The sequence below is a fragment of the Carcharodon carcharias genome, chromosome 2 (assembly GCF_017639515.1).
Source record: "Carcharodon carcharias isolate sCarCar2 chromosome 2, sCarCar2.pri, whole genome shotgun sequence".
Taxonomy (NCBI): domain Eukaryota; kingdom Metazoa; phylum Chordata; class Chondrichthyes; order Lamniformes; family Lamnidae; genus Carcharodon; species Carcharodon carcharias.
The window spans coordinates 219,130,659-219,155,839 of NC_054468.1; the positions used below are offsets into that span (position 1 = coordinate 219,130,659).

Here is a 25,181-nt window from a genome sequence, read left to right on the forward strand (position 1 = left end):
CAGGACTAAGACCACCGAGCCTTGCAGTTTTTTTTACATAAAACTAAATTAAACATTTATTAATTTAATAAATTAAACACATACACATCTACAAATTACTACAATAACTTATAAACAAATCCCCAAATTAATCACTCCCAGATAAATCTCCAACAAGGCAACAGTAACCCTTAGACTTTAAACAGACATGAGGCAAAGCACATTTGACCTTTCAAATTCAAAATGAGGTTCCTTGAAATTTGGTTCCTTTTCAGACACAGTTGTAGGCTTACAGGCTGGTTAGATCTTAAATGCCTCTGCCTTATACACACAAACTTCTTTCAGTTTACATCTAGCTTTTCCTTTGAATGTAGATTTTCCATTGTATACTAGGCTTTTAACATCACATTTTCCAACAATAATATTTTCATCCCACTTTTTTTTAGTAATAGAAACACATTGCTTGGCATCTCCCAGCTAGGTGCAAGATTTTACTCCCACTCTTGAATGCTTTATTCAAGAAATGAAAACGTACACTTAACCTTTTTATCCTCCTTACTGTTGACCCAATTAACGTCTCAAACTATGAGACATCAAAGCACCCAGACTAGCTGGCTTTAATCCAATTAAGACACACAGACATAGACCCCACTACAATTCTAATTTAAAAGTAATTTCCAATAACATTATAGACATTAATAACTCTTCATGACATTTGTGAAGAGTCACGCTCACTATCTGTTGCATCAGAAGTCTATTGCTGCAAACCTACAGATCACGGTGTTAATGCATATCAAGTTTGGCATTCTGGGCCTATTTTTGAAGGTCAAAACCTTGGACCTTAACTTTCTACCATTCAGAAGCTGGAAAGTGTTGCAGCTTTCCAAAGGCTATAGCACCAGGACATAAGGCAATTCAGACAAGTCTGACTGACATGTTCTAGTTCATATTTGACATCTGAGGAAAATAGCATGTCAGAGATAAATCACTACTTAGTGTTACATGGATGAGTTTCCAACTGAAATCAGGGAGAAAGAGTTGCTATGATTGCTATTCATCTGTCAGGTTAATAACAATGAAGATTCTTCAAATCTAAACCCAGCAGAGGTGTGTCTCAGCACCAAAATGGTAATCCTCAACATTTTAGCAGATACCCTTTACATGGCACTAGAAGGAAAAGTCTTAGGGTCCAAATCCCAGAACTGAACTATACTCTTGTGATTTCCCTAGTTGTCAAATGTAGAATATTTCTGTTATGCATTCATCTAATGAAGTGGATTAAGACACTGGGCATGGAAGTGTGTTTTGGTGCACAAAATGTCACATTTAGTTGCTTTTGGAGGAAACCCAATTTTCCTCCACATTCCCAATCCCATGCCGTTTTTTGTAGGTCCAGAATGCCTGGTGCATAAAACACATGCCTGCCTCCCTTGAGGTCGGGTTCCCCATTTTAAAATGGAGTGCAAAAATCTGATTTTCTCCCACACACCATTTTCATCTGGTGGTCTTGGGTTTTGAAAGCCAATTAAAAGCACATGATGTTTGACAGTTCGTGAGGGAAAGCTTGTTGAGGAGTCTGGAACATTTTCTCACTTTCGAGCATCGCTATTAAGTGCTGTGCTGTAATGCAATATGTTTTTAATACAGTAATTCATGATAGGGATCCGTCTTTCAAAGGTAATTTGACCCTTAAATTGACCAAACTTGTACGTTTGTTCACATGCCTTACAGTGCTTGTCAAATGGAGAAAGCACCTTAATAGTGAAAAATATTACAAAATGTCCTGTCAGCCTGTGCTGTCGTCTTTTCCACTGTGATTTAAATGGCTCTGGCTGATTAAAAAAATCTGGTTTTGACACTTGAAAAAAATCTAACCATCCATACACTGATTGACAGGCACCCTGCTTTGAAACTGAAATAAGCATCTGCTATCTTTCCTTACCAGAGAAAAGATTACTAATGGATAGCTGTGACTATTATCAATACTTCACTGAATTTCAAGTCCTAATGGGTTTCAGCATAGTAGGTCTTCCATTCAGCTGAGAATGAATGACAGTTCAAGAAGTTGTAATAATATTTTGTCCCCGAGGTGGTTCCTTGTTGACAAAAGCAAATAGGATTACAAGTATTAGAAGATTTTTTCAACATAGCAGAGTGCAATATTTTCACTATGATATGGTGTTTTTTTCAATCGGATGGTGAGAAGTTTATTCCCTCCCCCCAGCAACGGATGTGAAATACTTTCCATTGATACTGCATGGAATTTGAGGACCGTACGTAGCCAATCACCAAGTATGCATTATGGAGGATACATGAGGGACACAGGTGGCATGGGTGATTTGAGGGGGCATGAGCTAGCATGAGGGATGGGTGGGGAGGTGAGGCCGGTGAGAAGTGAGGTTTAGGGGGTCTTCAAACACTGTTGGGAGCTGGAACAGTGTTGGAGAACCAAAGCAGGCCTTCTACGTGACCCCCCACTCCCCCCCTCCACACCCATCCTCGTCACATAATCCAACGAGGCTCGTAAACTGCACTCTGAACCTGGCCCCAGTGTGAAAAGACAAAAATGGTTTGTGAAGTCACACATGGGTCAGGTGTGCAGGTTGCGAACTGCATAGGAGCACAAGGTGGGTCTTTCCAAGCCTAGAGGAAGATTCCGTTTAAAGATAATCTCATTCAAGGCCAAAAAGAACACAGAATACAATGCTGCTTCTCATAAATTATTTTGATTCTACTGTTTTTCCTCCCTTAAAATTTACCTAGTCCTTAAAACTGTGACTAAGAAATTTCATAACGTTGCAATTTTTCTATACTACTGCCTGCTGGAGTTAGTCAGATGGCTTTCACCATGTTAAAAAAATTAAGTCATCTAAGACAACTCCTCCACAATTCAGATCATAGTTAATTTTAAAAACAGAAATGAATGTTACTCCCTTAGAATTCCAGTTCCTCTTAATGTCCAAGCACAAAGGCAGTCTTGTTTCTATGGTTTAAAAAAACAGTATAGTCCACATAAAAGAATTGCATCAGCTGAATAATATGGCTCTCACCAATCTGAAAAGCTGATAATCTTTAAATTATTTTTTGAATAAAAGTAATTTTCTCCTGCCATTTATAGGCCTGCAAATGTTTTTGTGTCACCATTGTTTAATCATAAAAGTTGCACTTCTTAGATGCTTATGGGGTTAGTTTACTGAAAGTTTAAGAGCTTCAACAAGTCTGCACATATTAATTTTATACAATAAATTTGCACTGTGACTACAGCTGTACAGTTATATCAAATAATAACTGACTATGTTGAAAGTAAAGCCAGCATCATTAATTCGTTCTCCAACAATTGTTTTAGCTTCATAAAATCAGTGCAAGCTGAGAAAAATATTAAACAGCAATATCTTTGGATAAAATTGTACAGTCACAGGATGATGCAAGAGCTTGTAACTGGCCAACATCATCATTACTTCATTGTTCACCCATAAGCCAGTGCATTGCACAATTTTACAGTAGTATTCAGCCAGAAATTAAAGATCAATGTTGCTGCAGGATTCTGCAGCTCACCTGTGTGACATTCTATTTTTCCTTTATTGTTTGATGAGATGTGGGTGTTGCTGGCAAGGCCGGCACTTGATAACCATTTCTGATCACCCTTGAATGGAGAGCAGTTAAGTGTGAATGACATTGCTGTTGGACTGGAGTCCCATGTAGGCCAAACCAGGTAAGGATTTGTTCCCGAAAGGGCATTAGTGACCCAGTTGGGTTTTTACATCACGATCACCATTACTGAGACTAGCTTCATATTCCAGTTTTATTTACTGAATTTAAATTCCACCAGCTGCCATGGTGTGGTTTGAACCATGTCCCCAGAGTGTTAGGCTGGGCTTCTGATTTACTAGTTTAGTGACACTACCAATATGTCATCGTTTCTCCCCTCTCTGAAGAAGAAATGCTTCATAAGAATACAGTGTGGTCCAAAGACTGGAAATATGCCATTTAGCAGCAAGTATTTATCAGATTGATAATCAAATAAAAAGGACATGAATGAAAATAACAAGGCACCATGGGTTACTCTTTCACACCAAGCAACTTCAAAAGTGCACTGGAAGGGCCTATCTACAACTTGCCAGCCTTTCCATCTTGACCAAGGAGTGGTAGGTCAGGAAAAATGAAATGTTGTCATAAAATTCAGCAAGGAACAAGGTCAAATAGTAAGTGTAAACATTTACAACATATTTTATTCTTAGTACAGTAGATTTTAAATTATGCTTAATTCACTGAAGCAGACTTGCCATAGGACAAAAAGGGGAATTTCTAAAAATGCAGGTTTTTGGGGGATTTATCTAATGTGAGCAAATCAATTCCATCCAACGGATTATAACTCATGACAGCCACAAGTGACCATAACATAATTAAGTTCAGTATAAAAATTGAACAAGACAGCCAAAGATAAAAGATACTTGATGAGAACAAGGCTAATTTCAGTAACATTTAAAAAAAACTATCCTAGGAAAATTAAAAAGAAAAACTGGCAGATAAAAGAGATTGGACAAACAATGGTAATCAATGAGGTTGACCTCAATAGGGGGTGCGGGGTACACATGGCATTTGCAGTGTCAGGGATGCATGCCAGAAACAAGCCAAAGGGAAAATAACATGATGTCCAGCTGGTTTTAGCTTCCAGGTCTTATTTAAATAACCCAGGAATGTCTTCCACCCAAAACCAGCAGTGGTAGCATCAAGGTTGGCAGACCGGCGTGAGGATGTCAGGGATCTAAGGAAATAGCTCCCACCATAAAGTTAGCACAATGCAGGGCATTTGACATTCAATGCAAACACTAGGAGGGAAAGGCATTGGATCAAGGATGTCCAATGCCACCAACTTGCACTTTTGTGTGTTTAACACAGCAAAACACCCCAAGATACTTCACAGAAAATGAGTTATTAAACAAAATTTGGCACCAAGTCACATAAGGAAATATTAAGACATATGGCTAAAAGTTTGGCCAAAGCAGACTTTAAGCAGTGGCTTAAAAGGAAGGTTTAGGGAAGAAAATTCCAGATCTTACAATCCTGGCAGCTGATGGCACCATCACCAATAGTGGCATATTTAAAATCATGGGTGCCTGAAAGAACAAAATTGGAGGTATGTAAAGACTGGAAGAGATTACAGAGATTGGGAGGGCAAGAAAACAAGGATGAGAATTTTAAAGCAAAATACTGAGAATGCTGGAAATCTGAAATAAAAATTGAAAATACCAAGCATGTCTGGCATTATCCATAGAGAGAATCAGAGCCAAAAGTTCAGGTTTGTGACTTTTCATCATAAGTCTTGTTACAAAGGTCACTTTACATTCTCATAGAGAGCAGAAGTTGGGAACTCCAAGTTCGACAGTCCTCAGGGTTTCCACGCAACTGGGAGCGGACTGCACATGCACAATTCAGCAATCTAAGTTCTTCTGGCCAAGAATGGGCCCTATCATACCCGTGCAGAAAGGGAAAATGGCATGTGACCAGGAACAGAGCACCATTGCGGGCAAGTGTCCCAGATAATGGATAGAGATAGGTTCCAGTTAAGTTAAAAAGAGAGGAGCACAGAAAGAAGCTCCAAGCAGTTAGCAGGCTCTAAGTGGCAAGGGCTCAGGAGAAGCTGTGGTGTTCGAAGAATGTGGCAGAATGTTGGTGGCTCTGTGCTCCGGGCTGTCGCAGCAAAGGTACCTTTAATGGAGCAGTAGCGCTCTTCCCAGTGTGGCTGAAGAGTTGAAGTCGTGCTTGTGAGTTGGTGTTTGAGTGCAGATTTGGGAATTCAGGGGAACAGAATCTCAGGAAACAAGATTGAAACCCTCCGAGGTGGGCCATTGTTGATGCCGGCTGAGTTGGAGCAACTTTTGGAGAGAATACCAAGGTTAGATCTTTGTAGGTGAAGACTGGAATCCCTCGTGCAAGAAACAGAGTTTCACTTAAGTTGGTTGACTCAGCGTTTTCTGATGTCTGGGTGAGTTATTGAGAAATCCATGGACTCTGCCTTGGTTGCAGTTGCCATTTAGTGTGCAGTGTGGTGTGTTCGACCACAATTTGCCTGTTTATTCACGTGTGCTTCATGTCAACCCTGCGTTAGGAAACAGAGATAGCTTAATTAAGTTATATTTCATATTTGTGGTTGTTAGGAATGTGTTTTAGCTTTAATGTTTAAATTTGATTTATATTTCTGTATTTGTGCATTAAGGTCAAATCGAATTTTAGTTTCACTTTAAAAGGTGCCTGCATTTTATAACTGCTGTAGCTAAATTAAACAATCATGAGTAGAGAAACTAGGCTGTTGCCTAGCGGCAGGAGTCTAGAGAGGCAGGTCCCTCCTGCAGACACACACAGAAGAAACTAGAAACAGCAGTTTTATTTGGAAGCTGTTTCAGTTCAGTTGGTTTTGAAAGTAGCTGTCAGGAGAGACTGGAGCAAAGGGGGCAGATAGCCAGTGAAAAAAGTTCCTGAATCCAGAGGAATGGAGCAGGAGAAAGTCCCAAGCAAACCATCTAGTCAAAGAAATGGCAACAGGACCTTGTGAAGAGTAAAGAGCAGACAGAAAGGTTCCAAGCTTCAGGTTTAAAGAGCCAAAAGCTGCAAAAAGCAGGTTTAAAGCGAGAATAGCTGGCAAGAGGCAAGAAAGTCCAGAGAGATGGTTGATGGTCTATAACTCTTTGTTATGGGTATGTGAAGCAGTGGTGTAGTATTGACGGCTGAGTCAGTGCATGGAAGTCAGCTTGAATACATGTGGTGACCCAGGGGAGAGGAACATCGACAGGAGAGTTCAAACCCTGGAGGTGAACCCTTGCGGAAAGCATCTGAGAGAAAGCAACAATTTGGGAGAAGATTCCAAAACAAGTTATTGAAGAGGGGAGATTGGAAATCATCATGTGACAGATAGAGTTCAGCAAGTCTGCTTGTCTCATGGTGGGACAAGTGTCTGGGGGGGGGAGTTGATGAGAGATCCATAGCATCTGGTTGAGGTGGCATCTGTCACTTGGTTTCAGAGTGTGGTGTGTCTGACCACAGGATGTCTATTGGTTTAGATGGACTATGTACTTATTGTGGACATTAGAATACAAGATACTTGAATCTCAAACTTTGTCTACTTCAAACAAAATATTATTGGTCCCTAACAAACTTTTAAAACCTGGGTATGTGGTCTTGGATCATAACAGTCTTCATATCCTTCCTAAAGTGTTCTGCCCAGAATTGGACAATACTCCAACTGGGGCTGAACTATCATGCATAACATCCTGGCTTTTGTACTCTATGCCTCTATTTCTGAAGTCCATGATCCCATATGCTTTATTAACTACTTTGTTAATCTGCCCTGCCACCTGCAAAGATTTGTGCATAAACAGTTAGAAACACTATAAAGCCTTACAGCATAGAAAGCAGCCATTTAGCCCATTGTGTCCATGTTGTGCTTGTATCGTCTCCCCTCATTCTTCCTTCCAAAATCCATCATTTCACACTTTTGAATTTTAATTTAATCTTCCAAACGTCCACCAATTCCACCAGACCAGCCTATGTCCTTTTCAAAGTTTTTTTCTATCTTCCTTCCTGTTTATTACACTTGCAGGCTCCATGTCATATAAAAATTTCAGAATTGTGCCCTGTCCATCCTAAGTTTGAGTCATTAATGCATATCAAAAACTGCAATGGTCCTCTTTTTAAAACTTAATCATCACTGTATATCACCCTCCAGTCCAAAAATAGCCATTCAACATTATGCCTTCTATCCCTTTCTATAATTCTACTGCTGAGCTAATTTTATATCTGTGCTACTAGTTCCCCTTTTGTCACATGGGCTTCAAATTTGCTAACAAGCTTATAAAGTGTTTGGCAAAGTACCCCCCTTTTGAAAGGCCACATATATTTGCTGTATAATAACTTATATTTATGTAGTGCCCTTAACATAATGAAACACCCCAAGGCTCTTCACAGGAGCATTATAAGACACAGTATTACACTGAGCCACATAAAGAGAACCAAAAGCTTGGTCAAAGAGGTAGGTTTTAAGGAGCGTCTTAAAAGGGTGAAAGTGAGGTAGAGAGCCAGAGAGGTGTAAGGGGGGCATTCCAAAGTTTATAAAGGAATTATTTATAGCTTTATTGAACAAAACACACTTTTCCCTTCTCGTGATATAACCAGAAATGACCATTAATAAGATTTGAACACTATAATGACAGTGATTAATGAAGATCATGGAAAATAAAGCTGCAAATGGAAGTCTCAAGACACAAAAGTGCTTTTCAAAGAACTCAACTCATGTCAGAAAATAAAAATCTCCACTAGTACTTTCAAGGTTTTGATAACTGCATAAACCATTTCATCTTTAGTCTGAGTTCATAATGTCAAACAGTAGGTCTTGTGTTTTCTCCTCACCATCCCCAATCCCTCCACCCCATCCAATTTTCTTTCCTCTTCTCCTGAGGAATTTGTCTGATTCATGCTGGGCTCCATGGCCGCTCTCAGGGAGCACTGTAGGCATGAATGGTTTTTTCCAGCATGCTAAGGCTAGCTATTATAGCACAGCAACAATTGATTTTCACTGTCCCCAATATTGTCATCACATGAAAGAACACTGACTGCATTTTTTCCCTTCCATAGTCCAGAGGTGCTCAGGCCAATTGCAGCACCCAGGCTAGTTCCGTAGTCAGGACCTGTGAATGAAACACGTTTTATGCATATTTATCAAATGAGCATTTTCACAGACTCTCAACACTATCGCAACCATTTCTTATAATTCATTCATCAAATGTGGGTATCATTGGCTAGGCCAGCATTTATTATCCATCCTTAAGTGCCTTTGAGAAGGTGATGGCAAGCTACCTTCTTGAACCGCTGCAGTCCATATGGTGTAGGTACACCCACAGTGCTGTTAGGGAGGGAGTTCTAGGATTTTGACCCAGCAACAGTGAAAGAACAGCAACATATTTCCAAGTCAGGATGGTGAGTGGCTTGGAGGGAAACTTCCAGGTGGTGGTGTTTCCGTGCGTCTACTGTCCTTGACCTTCTAGGTGGTAGTGGTCATGGGTTTGGAAGGTGCTGCCTAAGGAGCTTTGCTAAGTTTCTGCAGTGCATCTTGCAGATGGTACACACTGCTACCACTACATCGGTGGTGGAGGGAGTGAATATTTGTGGAAGGGGTGCCAAACAAGTGAGCTGCTTTGTCCTGGATGGTGTCAAGCTTCTTGAGTGTTGTTGGAGTTGCACTCATCTAGGCAAGTGGAGAGTATTCCATCACACTCTGACTTGTGCTTTGCAGATGGTGGACAGACCTTGGAGGTTCAGGAGGGTTCGCAGGATTCCTAGCCTCTGACCTGCTGTTGTACCCATGGTATTTATATGGCTAGTCCACTTCAGTTTCTGGTCAATGATAACCCCCAGGCTGTTGACAGTAAGAGATTCAGCGATGGCAATGCCATTTCTAACTTAACTTCAATCATTGACAGATATCAAGCCAGGAAAAAATACCACGATCATCACTGGTAAACAATAATATCCACTGAATTATTTTTCTCATTAAAAAACTGAAATATCAATAATAGATTCCTTCCATCTGTTCATAACCTTTATAGCTCTATAAAATGCATTTGTATGAAACTACTATCTTAGCACCATATCATGGCAAAAGCCCAAGCTATTTGCACCAATAGAAGCTCTGCTTTATATTCATAAGGCAAATTACTTTCAAAATATCCAGCTTTAAATTCAATTTGTACCAGAATTGGAAAGCACAAGAGACAAATGAACTCAGATTTTGAATTATGGCATGACTCTGCAAACATTTAAGCTGAACACACCACCAGCTTTGCCACATGTAAGAGAAGCACGGGAATGGTTTAACTTAAAGCATGGTACTTTGTAATACACAACTAATGACACATTTTCATGCTTGAATAGGAGTGAGATCTATTATGGAAACCATACTGAATACTATTAATTTTACCAAACAATTATTGTCTCAAAATGTGTTGTTCACATACTGAAGTTGAAAAATCTTTACAGATGTATTAAAGCACATCAGTTTCTTAAACTTAATTTGGCATTTAACTGTGCAGACTTCCTGCCTCAAAGGTTATGCATAACTTTCACTGTTCAGTTCCAATAGAATTATTTGCAGCCTTCATGCTACAGATTTTAGAAAATCTGATTTATATCCCTTCTGTTTTCATGACTTTACTTTCTGATCTTGCTTCCTTACCTGCCAGACTCTGCTTCCACTTTCTCATCTACCTGATATTAATCTCACATCAATTTCAAACTTGCCAATGACATCTTCACTCAACAGCCTACTGGCCAAGGCCAAAATGTATCCAGTGATAAGTACAATTACTTCTCTTGACATCAAATCTACATTGAACTGTGCAGAAGGGGAAAATCTAAATGGAATGTTATTCCCATTTTAATAAATTGAAATCTGTGCTACTTTTAAGTATCACCAAATGTTAGGAAAAAAAAACTTCTGCTGTGTTTCGAAACAACAACTTATATAGCACCTTTAATGTAATAAAATGTCCCAAGGTGCTTGACAGAGGCATTATAGAACAAAGTCTGAAACTGAGCACGTAGGATATATTAGGACAGATGACCATTAGCTTGGTCATAGAGGTAGGTTTTAAGGAGTGCCTTAAAGGAGGAAAGCGAGTTAGAGAAGTTAAGGGAGTGAATTTCGGAGCTTAAAACCATAGCCATTAGGAGGCAACACCAACAATGCTGGAGCAATTAAAATCAGGGATGCGCAAAGGCTGGAATTAGAGGAGTGCAGATATCTCAGAGGATTGTAGGGTTGGAGGAAATTACAGAGATAGGGATGGGCGAAGCCAGGGAGGATTTTGAAAACAAAGGTGAGAATTTTAAAATTCAGGCACTGTTTAATCTGAAGCCAACGTAGATCAGCAAGGATAGGAGTATGAATGGGATGTGATGCAAGTTAGGACACGGGCAGCAGAGTTTTGGATTACCTCAAATTTACAAGAGGGTAGAATATGGGAGGCCAGCCAAAAGAGAGTTAAAATAGTCTACTCTAAAAAGTATTAGGTTCGATACATGGCTACTGTGTACTCACATAACACAAATCAGTGTCGCACAAAGTATCACTCTGAAGATGGAAAAATACAAGAAAATCAATTCAAGGTGTTTAAGGGAACTGAAACTACAGAAAATGTCAGAGCTCAGGAAGTCAAATTTCTGTTAACGAACATATAGAATATAAACTGTATAATAAAACAAATCTACTATTTCAAGAGCATCAAGAACTTGGCTCATATTTCTATTCATTTTATACTGTATGATTCACGTTAAACAAAACTATTGACTTCAAAGCGGTAGGTTATGAGGGTGAACCACAAAGAAATAGTTAACTTTCAAGAAACATATTTCTTTGTTCCACTGATCTAATTTGGCATTAAATAGAAAGGAAAATAGAATATTATAGTCACAGTTTTTGCGAGGTAAAATAGCTACATTATATGCAATCTAATTAGTGCTGTCACAGATTAAGTAAATTGAATAAGATTTGTACCTGTAAGGATTACATTTGTAAGTCATATCTGAAAACAGGCAGTGGTTTCACTAAAAAAACAAATTTTAAAGCATAGCTTCCTGCTGGTAAATTAATACTTCCAATTACAGCTTTTATATCAGGAGTCGCCATTTCAAACAATATGCATCCAGATGTATACCACTACCTACATAATTGGTACATTAAGGCACTGCACCATTGAGTTCTTGACAGTAATTTGCCATCCACTAAGTTCGAGACCCCAGAGAACACCGACAAAACAGCCTTATGGAAAGAGCATACTGAACCAAATTTAAGATAATTGTTAGAATCTTCCACATTTTAATAGGTTAACACTGCCACTATAATGAATATTTTTACGCAACTAAGAAACATGTATTGCAACATGTTCTACAGATTTTTGTAGCATGTGTGGGTGTAACTCGTCAAATGTGGGTTTACACTCAATTCAAAACCTTTTATATGGCATAAAGTGTACTAAGATGTTTCACAGAAGCGTAATCAGAAATCAACATTGTACCAAAGGAGTTATTAGGTGTGACCAGCAGCTTAGCCAAAGAGGTGGGTTTGAAGGAGTTTTAAGGTAAGGCAGAAAGGATTAGTGAAAAGATGCCACAGTTTAGGGAACAGCAGCAGGAAATGGTTGAACAAGGGGAGCAGTGGATGCAGAGTCACCAAAGGACTGCGGAGCTGGAGGTTTTAGAGATTACAAAGGGTGATGCCATGATGAGATTTAAACTCAAGATGCAAATTCTAAATCCGAGGCAATACTTAATGGGAAACAATTTAGATCAGTGAGCACAAGGGTAATGTGCAAGTAGGAATTGGTGCAGGATAAGATAATTCACCATATTAAAAGTTTTCAATTTTTAAATATAGAGCATTGAGCGAATAACAGAAATTTCGAGTTTACATTCTGGTTTTAGAAAAGTAGAAATGTCAAATTAAAGAAAATATCAATTATTTCCTGCAATCTAACTAAGATTCTTGGAGAGCAGTGGGAAAGAGAGAGGAAAGATGAGGGAAGAAAAATAAGGATAACCAAAGATCAGGTGAATGCAGAGAATATTGATGGTGCTTGAACTGAACCAAAGAATACATGGAATAAATCTAAATCAAAAAGCATTCATTCACTATTTCAAAGAACATTGAGGTACTTTTGAAAATTATTTAAACTAAAAAGTTGGCAGGGGGAAGGGTCTGGATGGAAATCAGATCCTAAACAATGATGAAAACATGGATGCTAACAGGTGTGAATGAGTTCAGTAACTCAAGAATATATTGGAATCAGTTATTAGTAATTGATAGAAAAAGCAAAAGGTGGAGGCAAATCTACAATAAACTCCTACATTAGAGGTAGTTCGATAGCAAAATCCTTCGCTGAGAGTTCTAATGCTACAATGGCGATGAGGCCTGAAGCCCAATTACTGGTAAGGATTAGGCCTCACTAGTCAGGCACAGGGAAAGTTCCCTGCACCTGAATTTTGACCATGGAGTTCAGGAAATGGAATTGTCTAGCTCTAGTAGATCAGGATAGACTGGGAGTCTCAAGAAGTAGATCATGTATGAAGTAGAACACTATAAGTAAACTATTCTTAATATAAGTTTTCATGTGAAAGAAAAAAATATATAAAATTAGGAAAATGCCATTAACTAGTAAAGTCAAAATAACATGAGAAATGGACAGATAAAAACAATGTGAAACCAGGAAACACACCTTAATAGGAGAATCTCAATTGACCGAATTAAAAATTGGAATGGCAGAGTCGTACAGAGTCTGAGTCAGAAATCAAGTGCATGACTGCTTCATTACCCAGTGTTCAGGGAAATGTGATGCAATATACATTTCAATTTCATACTAAGTGAATAAATAACATACAGGAAATGGAAGTTATTCCACCTCCAAGTGATCACTAAAATAATCAAGTTCCATTCATTTCCTATACTTCAAAGTACCACTCCACCCTGCTCTCTTGCCCACATGTCTGACCTTGGCTTGCTGCATTGCTCCAGTGAAGCTCAATGCAAACTGGAGGAACAGCACCTCATCTTCCGACTAGGCACTTTACAGCCTTCCGGACTGAATATTGAGTTTAACAACTTTAGATCTTGAACTCTCTCCTCCATCCCCACCCCCTTTCCGTTTCTTCCCCCTCCCTTTTGTTTTTTCTAATAATTTATATAGATTTTTCTTTTCCCACCTATTTCCATTATTTTTAAATGTATTCCACCCTGTTTATTTCACCCCACCCCCACTAGAGCTACCTTGCTTGTCCACTCTTAATTAGCACATTCTTTTAGATAATATCACCACCTTCAACACCTCTTTGTTCTTTTGTCTGTGACATCTTTTGGTTATCTCCTATCACTGCTTGCTTGTCCCAACAACCCTCCCCCCCACCCCCCTCCAAACCAGCTTATATTTTACCCCTTTCCTATTTCTACTTAGTTCTGTTGAAAGGTCATAAGGACTCGAAACGTCAACTTTGCTCTTCTCCGCCGATGCTGCCAGACCTGCTGAGTTTTTCCAGGTATTTCTGTTTTGTTTAGGGTCCAACAGTGTTACTCACAATAAGTGCTTGTCATGGAAGAACGAGTCCAAAGCTGATCTTTTACCTTGAACAGGTTTATTCTAAAAATGGCTCTGCAGTGTAGCAGACTCTCCCAGTCCCTTCCTGTTACAGCCATTTATAACTCTTGAGAGTCAAAACCAAATAAGCTAAATTAGCATTGATGAATCAATGGCCATCACCTGTTTTAACAAGCAGTTGTCTTAACAATATAATTGCTATACAATGGAATTGCTAGTCAACAAGATGATTATTAGACCTTGACAATGTAATAACTGATACATTGACACACAGCATGTTAATAATTTTTAAAATTGCAACTTTAACCAAAAGAGAGGAGAACTTAAGAAAATTGGCTATTATTTAACAGCACTTCAACACAGGGCAAACAAAATAACTTTACAGGCATACGTGTTGATCATGCAGGATAAGTGCAAACTGAACAAGTGTAATCCGAAATGGACCAAAACAATCAGAAGTAAGGAAAGTAAGTCAAACCATAAAACTCCTCCTTCCTTCCTTCCAGGAAGGTGAGGTGAAACAAACAAGGTGAAGATAACTTTCAGAAACATGTTAAAAAGGTGGCCAAAGGAGAGAAGAAAAACTTGAAAATTAATCTAACTGCAGGTGTGAAACAGAATGTTGAGAAATTTCTCCAGTAGTTTCACAGCAATGAGCAACCATAGTCAAAATGGGAGAGCCCTAAAGAATGCAAATTGGCCAAAATGGAAGATGAACAATAAAATAATTAACGTACAAAGTAATCCACATAAGATTAAAGACTGATGAAAAAGTAATCGACCTAATACATTAACTCAGTTTCTAACTCCACGTATGCTTCCTGATCTGTTAAGGATTAGCGGCATTTTGAGTTTTTATTTCAGGATTAAAGAAATTCAATTTTAATCAATGTGGAGATCCAAGAAGAGTTAAAAGAGCTGGATGGAATTTATCCTGTGGAAGTGCAACAGAATTTCATCTACATTGTATTTTAATGTGGCTTATTTTATTACTGGAAGCAGCATTTGAGGTTAAAAACAAATAGTCGTTTGCTAGTATGGAATTTGAGTATTGCTAAAAAGAGACATGCTAAGTTTTTCATCTTGCATTCGTCAGGACAACTCGCAAGAAAATAACAGTAAAGGGAACAACAATTTATATGCAGGAGAAAAGTGTGCTAATTGGTTGCCAAGTAGATTGATTGGTAGAAGTGTTGCCGTGGGGAATGCAGCAGTAAACAGTTAACTGCCAAACTTTTTGTTCAAATTCAAACCAGGCAGGTTGACTCTGAGGTCAAGGCATTGACATGGGGAAAGAACCAGCGAATGACTATCCCCCGAGCTTTTGTTTATACAGAAGGAGCATATCCACACATTGTGCCTTTTTCAACTAAAGTTTGGGGGAAATTGCCATTCTCTGGCTCTTTCTTCATGGCAATGCCTTGATCAGAGTTGACCTGCCTGGTTTGGCAGTTAACTGTTTCCTGCTGCATTCCCTGTGGCAACGCCTCTTCCAATCAGCAATCACTTCTCAAGCACTATGCTGTTGTATTTTCCTGTGAGCTTTCATGAGTGCGAGGCAAAAAGCTTTGATAGCATGTCTCTTTTTTCAACAATACTCAAGTTAAAAACAATTCATACATAGGTATGATTGGCCATTTTACGTTGTTTTCTGCAAGAGTGAAACAGTTTACATTAATATCTGCCATGCAGAAGGATCAATTCAAAAGTAAAGTTAAAACAAAAAATGCTGGAAATATTCAATAGATCAGGGAGTATCTGTGGAAGAAAAACAGAGTTAATGTTTCAGGTCAATGCCCATTCACCAGAATTACACATCAGAGAGGCACTGTTCTTAAGAAACACTTTGTCAAAACGTCCTTCATAGAATAATACAGCGCAGGATGAGGCCATGTGGCACAATGCGACTGTATCAGGTTCTTGAAAAGGTTGTGTTTATTTGTGTCGCAACATTAGGGGAAGCGTTTCCTGCACATACAGTGTCAGCTGCTACATTAAAACAAACAAGGTTGCTTGACACAGACTAACAATATAGTGCAATCCTTGACCAATTGCAAGTTCTTGTATCCATTTTACCTATCATTTATCAGCTATCCCCTCTTTAAAACAAGCTTCTGATGATTCAGTGAATGAAGATGAAATATAATTGGAAATTGCAGTAAATGGGATTCCCAACTTACAATGAACTCAGACTGTGGAGAATTCACTAATATTTTTGTTAAAAATCAATAAAAAATATATTTTATAAAATTCTGAAGAAATTTATTATCTCATATAGGACTCAATTAATTGGATTAAGAGTCCAATTATCATCCAACTGAACTATCTGACCTGTGAGGGGCTCCCTTCACAAAGCCTTAGCATGCCAGGGGAAAAATAGCATTTAAATAAACATATTTATTTTGTTTATTTTCATGGTCTGAAACTATCTCAAAATATTAAAATCTTGAGTAGATCGCACAACCATGAAACATTTTACAGATGTAGTTGAGAGTACTATCCTTTTTAAATGCTCTTTGTACTGTTGTCTGAGAAAAGTTGACTCTAAGGGTTGTTGAACCAGACTGAAAGGATATTTGATGAGTGATCTCTCTTGATGAAATCTGTTCTCAAAGAATCTTGCCGAAAGTAAAGAGTACTATGAACAGTGAGAATCACCCCTTGGCTCAGTATTACTGCTGGATGCGTTCAGGGAAAAGGTTAAAATCTCTCAGATGCAGGACAAAATGGTTTTTGAACTCACTCGTGCTTTTCTCCACAAGAACTTTCAACAGATGCTGATGAATGGATGATGATTTACCCTCATGATGGGACTAATTTTTCCTATTCCTTACTCCTTGTCAATTTTATGGTTTTACTGTGTCATTCATTATTTTAATGTGCAGGAATAATTTTTTAAACATATTTAATCAAAGTTAGACTTTTGTGATGGGGCAATTTTCTATTGTTATTATTCACACGTAACTTTTTCATAAATGAGCAATGCACCCAAAATGAATTTCCAATGGACAACAAACTGAATTTGCATTTTGTCTGATTTTTTTTAAAGGATTGTGGCAAGTCACTGACGTTCTATGTGGGATGTTTGATCTCTGTGTAGATGTAGCCATTTTACCACCTCAATATCATTGCACATCTTTTGCCATCGGTGTCAGGAACAGTTGGCATGCACCAGCAGCCAGTGTGGATTGAGTGTGCATGTGCAACTGTTCCAGCCACACTTCTGGTCGGTAACAGTGTTTTCAAAACATTGTAATCGCTATCTGATTATTCCCACTCTTTTCCCACAGCCCTGTAAAATTTTCCTTTCAAATATTTATCCAATTTCTTTTTCAAAGTTATTACTGAATCTGCTGCCACCACCCTTTCGGACAGTGCATTCCAAATCACGACAACTCAGTGCATACATTTTTTCCCTTGTGTCCTCTGGCTTTTTAAAGGTAGTTGGCAGCTTTTTAAAGGTAGTTGGCAATCGGTCTCCTTTGGTTACCAACGCTACTGCCAGTGGAAGTAGTTTCCCTTTGTTTACTCAACACCTCTTTCAAATCTCCTTTATCAAATTTAGTCTATTCTATTCAATTTGCTTAGCTTAACATGTTGCTTGCAGATAGTTAGGTTAGAAAATATCTCAATTTTTCCCTGGAAATTGCAATTCCATTTATTGGATGAGAAAGTAACTGACAGCCCGAACATGGCTTTATAACTTCAAAGAGATTTAAATTGCATTTCTGTTATCCTGCTTACTTATTTACAGTTTTCAGCATTCCAGTCAATAGAATGGTTCTGGAAAAGCTAGGCCAGTTTCAAACCAGTTTACTTCACAGCAAAAGAAATGAGTTTCTGTTTTGAAGTTTAATTAAGGGGAGAAAGCAAGCGGCAGCTTTACTATATGAATAAAAAGTCTTCCATTTATATAGTGCTTCTCATGACCACTGGACATCTCAAAAGGCTTCACAGCCAATGAAGTACTTTTTGAAATGTAATCACTGCTGTAATGTAGGAAATGCAGCAGCTAATATGCACTCAAACTCCCAGAGACAGCGATATGGTGATGACCAGACAATCTGCTCTTGGTGATGTTGATTGAGGAATCAATATTAGCAAGGACACTGGGAATAATTCCCCTGCTCTTCTTCCAGAAATGCCAAGGGATCGTTAACATCAGCCAAGCAGACAGATGGGGCCTTGAAACTAGAAAAACACCCAGGTAACATACAAACATGTAATACAAACATAATGTTTGGTTCATTGTATAATTTTATCTAAACAGTTTAATTTAAATAAAAAGATTTCCAGGTCCTGTTTATCAAAATGTGACAAAGATTTTGTACTGGATTTTCAATTACTGCGATGGCAACTTTGAGCCTCTTGCTCAGGCTTCAAAGTGGTCTATCTGCCTCATTTAGAAAAAAAGGATATCACAGCAGTGCAACATTGTAAAATCACGTGTCCTGCAAAATCTACCAAATGGACTTAATTTACAAATATACTTCAGACAAGAATATACATGCCAATTGCTGTCATAAGTTAAAAACGACTTGTCGATATTCAAGAAAGACATATATGGGGAGTTCTGATTCCACAATCAGCCCATATTTGCAAAACCCAAAACAAATGTCTGCTATTAGATGTGATTATATGATTGGGCAGCACTTGCTGAACAATCCTGAGTGAGTTAATCACTACTCTATCAAGTAAATTAAGATAATCAGCTGAGCTTGTAATGTGGCTCATTTGTGGTTGGTTTAAGTGACATATATTCAGATGCAGGAACTAGTTCTCTGTAAACAAAAGAAACATGTTCAAGCCTTGCACCTTCATCGAATTACCTGGAAGCCTGTAGCTCCCCATTGCTTTCTCCATGGCATCGCCTCGCCAACTAATCAGCACCCTTTTCTCCTGTAGTATAAATTCCTGCAATTGTTTGAAATTTGGCATTCATGCATTTGTCTTGAGTGCAAGACCAAAAGCTTCGGCAACATGTCTATCAGCAAGATTTTAGATTGCAAGAAAAAAAAAAACAGTTCACTTATACAGACAGTCATCAGGGCATCTGAATGATAAAAGAGTGTTTTAAAAGCCTGAATTACAACGGTGCCATATGGTTGGCTGAATCCTGCACTTGTCAGGTAAAGGGACCTTCATTGCTCATCCATCTAAACCATTGATACATTTGTATAAGTTACATGATTAATCTATTTTCAAAATTACATTTTAACTTTAAAAAAAACAAATTTTTGAAAGGTTTGAATACAGGATTTTGTGGGCACCTAAAATTTACTGGACCTTGCATTCAAGAATTGAGAAAAAGTAAAGTTGTAATTGTGAAACTCTTATAGATAAATAATTTATTCAGGCTGACAGAACAGGAAGGTAAATAAACTATTACATTAGTACTTTGTTGTGTATTAAACTTACATGGTAGAGATAAAAGTGTCTTCAGGCACTGATTGGAAAACAATTCCACTCCCCATCCCCACACCAACCCACCACCCACACACCCCCCCCCCCAGCCCCACCCCCGCCTTTCCATTTTCCTTCAGTGAGTAAAATTACTAAATTTACTTGTTCTCTTTCCATCTTTACTGCCATGAGTATAGTGTTTTAGATTGGTAGCATCCAAAATCTTGCAGGGGAACCAACTCAAAATGTTCACCTACGATAATCAATGGAAGTATAATTTTTCAAACCCATATGCAATCTAGATCATTACTGAATAAGTAGTCTGCCAATTAATGGAATATATTAAGTTAAAAATTGTAAAATGTTCTAGTTAAATATGAAGATGACAACCACAAAATTGTAACTGTACTATGAGATTGTTGTGTTTTGGAACTTTGATCTTTAAAGATCAATGGGAGGCCCAGGTCGATTTGCCGGGGCAATGGTGTAAGGTTTTCACAGTTGGAGACAATGGCAGTAGCCTCTGAATTCACAATAAGCAGACTCGGAGTCTCCCAAAGTCACAGTGTTAGGAAATAAGAGATGGTTTAAGTAAGTTATATTTGTAGGTGTTAGGAATGAGTTTTAGCTTTAAAGTTTAAGTTTGATTTGTGTCTCTGTATTTGTGTGTTAAGAAAAGGTCAAATTGAGTTTTAGTTTCACTTTAAAAGGTGCTTGCATTTCTAATAAGAGTTTTACGACTTAAAAAGTTAAGCACACACAAGAGTAGAAAAAAAAGAGTGCTGTAGCCAAGCAACAGGGGTCCAGAGAGGCAGGTCCCTCCCACAGACATACACGGAAAAATAAAGAAACAGCAGTTTTGAGTTCAGTTTGAAGCTAGGACTCCAGAGAGACTGGACATTGGGAGAGGGAACTGCAGGTTGAAAACAGATTTCCCAAAAGAATCTAAAGGTCCCAAGGCCAAAGGAGTGAGACAGAAACAGGGGAAAGGCCAAAGCAGACCTTCTAGTTAAAGAAAGGACAGGAACCTGGAAAAGGTCCTGTTAAGTGAAATTAAGAGTGAAGGGCAGAGAGAAAGGCTCCAAGCTTCAGATTTAAAGAGACAAAAGCTGCAGAAAGCAGATTTAAAACAATAATTGAGAACAGCTTGCAAGAGGCCAGAAGGTCCAAAGAAACGGCTAAAGGTCTGTAACTCTTTGCTATGGGCACATAAAGCAGTGATGCGCTGTTGATGGCTGAGTCAGTGATAGAACATGGAAGACAGCTTGGTGACCCAGGGGAAAGGAACATTGGATGGAGAGTTCAAAACCCTGAAGGTGAACCCTTGCAGAGAAAGCATTGATTTGGGAGCAGATTCCAAAGCAAGTTCTTAGAGAGTGGAGATTGGAAACCCTCGTGTGAAAGACGGAGTTCAGTGAGACTGGTTGGCTCATAGTGTAACAAGAGTCTGGGGAGAGTTGAAGAGAGATCCATAGCATCTGTCTGGGGTAGCATCTGTCACTTGGTTTCAGAGTGTGGTATCTGACCACAGGTTGCAAATTGGTTTGCATGGACTATGTACTTTTTGTGAACATTAGAATATAAAATAGCTTGTGTAATTTGTGTTACCCTTACACATCTGTGTAAATGTGAAAAGGTATAGATGTTGGTGAAGGAGTATTGTGAAATAGTTCTTTGTTTCTTATTTAATAAATGTTTTATTCTTTTGTTAAAAGTTCATTAGCTAACTCTGTTCAGTAGCGCCTCTCCACGTATCTAAACAAACAAATAAAAGTTAGGATCTGTCAAGCTGGGTTCCACCCTGGGATCAAGCTTGTTCAGTCATAACCTCAGCTGGGGATCATAACAGAAAAATGTTACAAGTATTGTCAGGAAGAGATATTAATTGTACATTGTATATAATGTTACTGGAATTTTTTTAAAATAGATGTTTAGTCTGTGTGTGTTAATTGGATTAAAGCCAGTTAGTCTGGGTGTTTTGATGTATAGTAGTTTTGAGGTGTAAACAGTAAGGTAGAGGTACATTTGCATTTTGTTGAATAGAGCATTCAAAAATGGGAGTGAAATCTTGCACCTAGCTAGGAGACACCCAGCAATGTTTATATTGCTAATAAAATTGGTACTATGAAAGGAGTTTTATTGTTTGAAGAGGTAGAGTTCAAAGGCCTGGTGATACAATGAGAATTTGCATTCAATGGGAAGGCTAGGTATAACTTGAGGGGAGTGTGTGTGCAGGTCAGAGGCATGTAAGATCTAAGCTTGTAAGCCTACAACTGTCTGCAAACAAACCAAATTGAAAGGAACCTCATTCTGAATTCCTAAGGTGAAAAATGCTTTGCCTGGTGTCTGGTAAGTCTATTGGTTATTGTTGCCTTAGTGGAGATTAATTTGGGAATTTGTTAAAAAATTATAATAGTAATTTGTGGCCATATGTGTTTAATTTGTTGTAAATTAATAAAAATTTCATTTAGTTTAATATAGAAATCGAGAGCTGGTGGTCTTATTCCTGAATTCAGAGTTGCATCTCAAACAAACCAACTGAAAATATAGGTTATGACAGCTGTTTAAAATTTCTCTCTGGGATTTTAAATAACTCAGTCTTTATCAACTGCTGTGTCATAACAGTGCTGAGTTGTAAACTGTTGTACTATAAAGTGTCGATTTACTTCTAAGTTAAAAGAAAGTTGGAGTCAAAAATTGATAATCAGCATTTCTATCTGGAGTCAAGGCTAATGTGTTTCATGTTACTAAAAGGAAAAAGTGCAGAGGAAGCCAGTTTTAAGGTCAGGTTACAGACTTCCCTACAAATCAATGAATATCACAGACAGAGCAGTTTTGAGTGGTCAGCAGAGAGGAAAGGCTGCTTTGTTTTGCAAACTACCAGAGCCTGTGAAAGGGAGATGTTTTCTAGTCCAAGAGATGCATCCTGCAGCAATCTAAGGATTCTGGGAGATTTGTCTTGTCATGGCCAGAGGGGAAGAATCATCAGGATAAGCTTTACTGCTGGTGGTGCATTTAGGAAAGTCTCCTGAAACTGAGAAAATACAAACCCATCGGAAGCTGGGAGCAACTGTGGACTGTTTGCTATAAGTATAAAGATTGTAATTCTGTGGAGAATGCGATGTGTGATAAGTATAAAAGGGGAACAATCCTTTGTGGTTTAAAGTATGAATTGCCTTCAAAAATAGTGTTTATTTAACAGTGTTTTCAGTCATCTGTTACAGTAAATGTCTTAAAACGCGAAATCTTTGTCATTCCTTCAGCAATTAACTGGACGTTTAATTTTTTTGAAAGAATTATTGGTCTCTGCAGAGATCGTAACATTGTGCTAATCAACTACTAGAATCTTGAATGGAATCCTGCTGATTCAGCATCTGAAATAAGTTGTCTGGGCAATACAAACATCATTGCTAGGTCTTGCAGTATCCGTAGGGAGAGAAACAAAGTTAACATTTCAAGTCTGTGACCTTTCATAAGAACCCATCCAAATGAAACATTGGCTCTGTTTCTTTCTCCACAGATGCTGTCAGACTTGAGTATTTCCAGCATTTACTGCCTATATTTCAAATTTCCAGTAATCGCAGTATTTTCCTTTTTAGGTGTTTATAAGTCAGTTAACAAAAAATGGTTATTTACTTTTATAAATAATAATTATCCCACATAAATTAGAAAAACTGCAAATGATATACCCCTGCCTGTAAAACCCTCATAGAAACTTCTACAGTGCACTCCTTAACGACTATGCTGCTCTTTTTTGGGGTGGTTTATCAATAAAAACTTTGAGTACATTATTTTCTGACTAAAAATTACACTTGAAGATGCAGTCACTTCACATACATAATGCTCCTAGACGTTGAAGAGCCTTTGTAATGGTTACTAGGTTAATAAAATGGATACAATACATACAACCTCAGTCTATTCACCACTTAAATCCTCATCCAAACCTTTGTCACCTCAAAAATTTCAATGCTCCCCTAGTGGGTTTCACATCCTGCACCCTTGGTAAATTTCAGTTTATCTAAAAACTCAGTTCCTCATAACCTCTCCAACTCCAGAACCTGGTCAAAAAGAAAGTCAAGCATTTATATAACATCTTTGATGACAACAGGATGTCCGAAAGTGCTTCACTGTCAATGAAGTCATTCCTGTTTAGGAATCACAGCAGCCAATTTGCACACAGTAAGTTCCCACAAACAGTAAATGTGATAAAGACCTGTTTGTGTAATGTTGGCCAGATCACCAAGAATAACACTCTGCCCTTCTTTGAAATCATGTTATAGATCTTTTATGTCCACCTGAGGGGACAGATGGGTCAATATTTTGATGTCTCATCTGAATGATGGCCATTCATGGATTCCTGGTCCCCCAATTCAAATTTCTTATCCTCTTGTTTCTCAAACATTCTTTCTGCTGATTCTGACTTTTTATGCGTTCCCCTTCTCCTGGTTTTTGTGTCAACAATAAAACTGAAAAAATTTAAAATCCAGGCTTAAAAATGGGCAACAATAGTGAGTTAAAGTCTCCACTTTGAACTAAGGATTAGTTAAATGTATTAGAAGTACAAAAAGCAAAAAAGAATTAGAGCAATAAGTAAAATGCACTAGATCTTATTCTGTTATGCAGAAGATGTTAAATGTGCATGATATTCTTTGGTTTATGGGAATGCCCAAGCTTTTTATCTTCTCAGACCACAAAGTTGCATACAGCAAGAGTCTTGAGTCTGTATTTCATATTTCAATCTATGATACTAAGGTAGTGCCGTAGTGATATTGTCACTGCACTAGTAATCTGGGGACCAGGGTTCGAATCCCTTGGAATTGCCTCTGGAATTAAAAGACCATAAAAACTAGGGAAGGAAATCTGCTGTCCTTACCTGGTCTGGCCTGCATGTGACTCCAGACCCACAGGAAAATGCTCTCTGAAACAGCCTAGCAAACCACTCAGTTGTGTCAAAACGCTACAAAGCCTAAATGGTCTGTACCAAGCTAGCAAAGTCCTAAAGAACGTAGCTGCAAGACTAGCAGGTGGTGAGGGAACCTATAAGAGAGAAAGCATGCCTGACCTCATCCTTACCAACCTGCCTGCTGCACTTGATGCATCTGTCCATCATGCAGTCCTTGTGGAGACGAAGTCTTGACTTCCCATTGAGGATACCCTCTATAGTGTTGTGTGGCCCACTATGACCGTGCTAAGTAGGATAGATTTCTAACAGATCTAGCAACTCAAGATTGGGCAACCATGAGGTGCTGTGGGCCATCAGCAGCAGAACTGCACTCAACCACAATCTGTAACCTCATGGCCTGGCATATTCCTCACTCTACCAGTACCAGCAAGCTTGGTTCAAAGAAGAATGCAGGAGGGCATGCCAGGAGCAGCACGAGGAACACCTAAAAATGAGGTGTCAACCTGGTGAAGCTACAACAGAGAGCTACTTGCAGGCCATACAGCATAAGCAGCAAGAGACAGACAGTGCTAAGCAATTCCAGTGGATCAGGTCTAGGCTCTGCAGTCCTGCCACATCCAGTCATGAATGGTGGTGGACAATTAAACAACTCACTGGAGGCGGTTCCACAAATATCTCCATCCTCAATGATTGAGGAGCCCAGCACATCAGTGCAAAAAATAAGGCTGAAGCATTTGCAACAATGTCAGAAGTGCCAAGTG

The 25,181-nt window shown here is 38.5% G+C and overlaps 1 protein-coding gene across 11 annotated transcripts in view; it reads right to left on the reverse strand.

Annotated features, from left to right (window-relative positions):
* Positions 1-25,181, reverse strand: part of LOC121272269 (centrosomal protein of 170 kDa-like) — a 160,017-nt gene that overhangs the window by 131,361 nt on the left and 3,475 nt on the right. For 7 of the 11 annotated variants that reach the window (XM_041178874.1, XM_041178866.1, XM_041178856.1 and 4 more), the window contains exon 2: positions 11,069-11,101. The exons of the other annotated variants lie outside the window; for them this stretch is intronic. The gene's annotated coding sequence lies outside the window, so the exon portion shown is untranslated. The remainder of the gene's footprint in view (positions 1-11,068; positions 11,102-25,181) is intronic. 11 annotated transcript variants of the gene reach the window in all.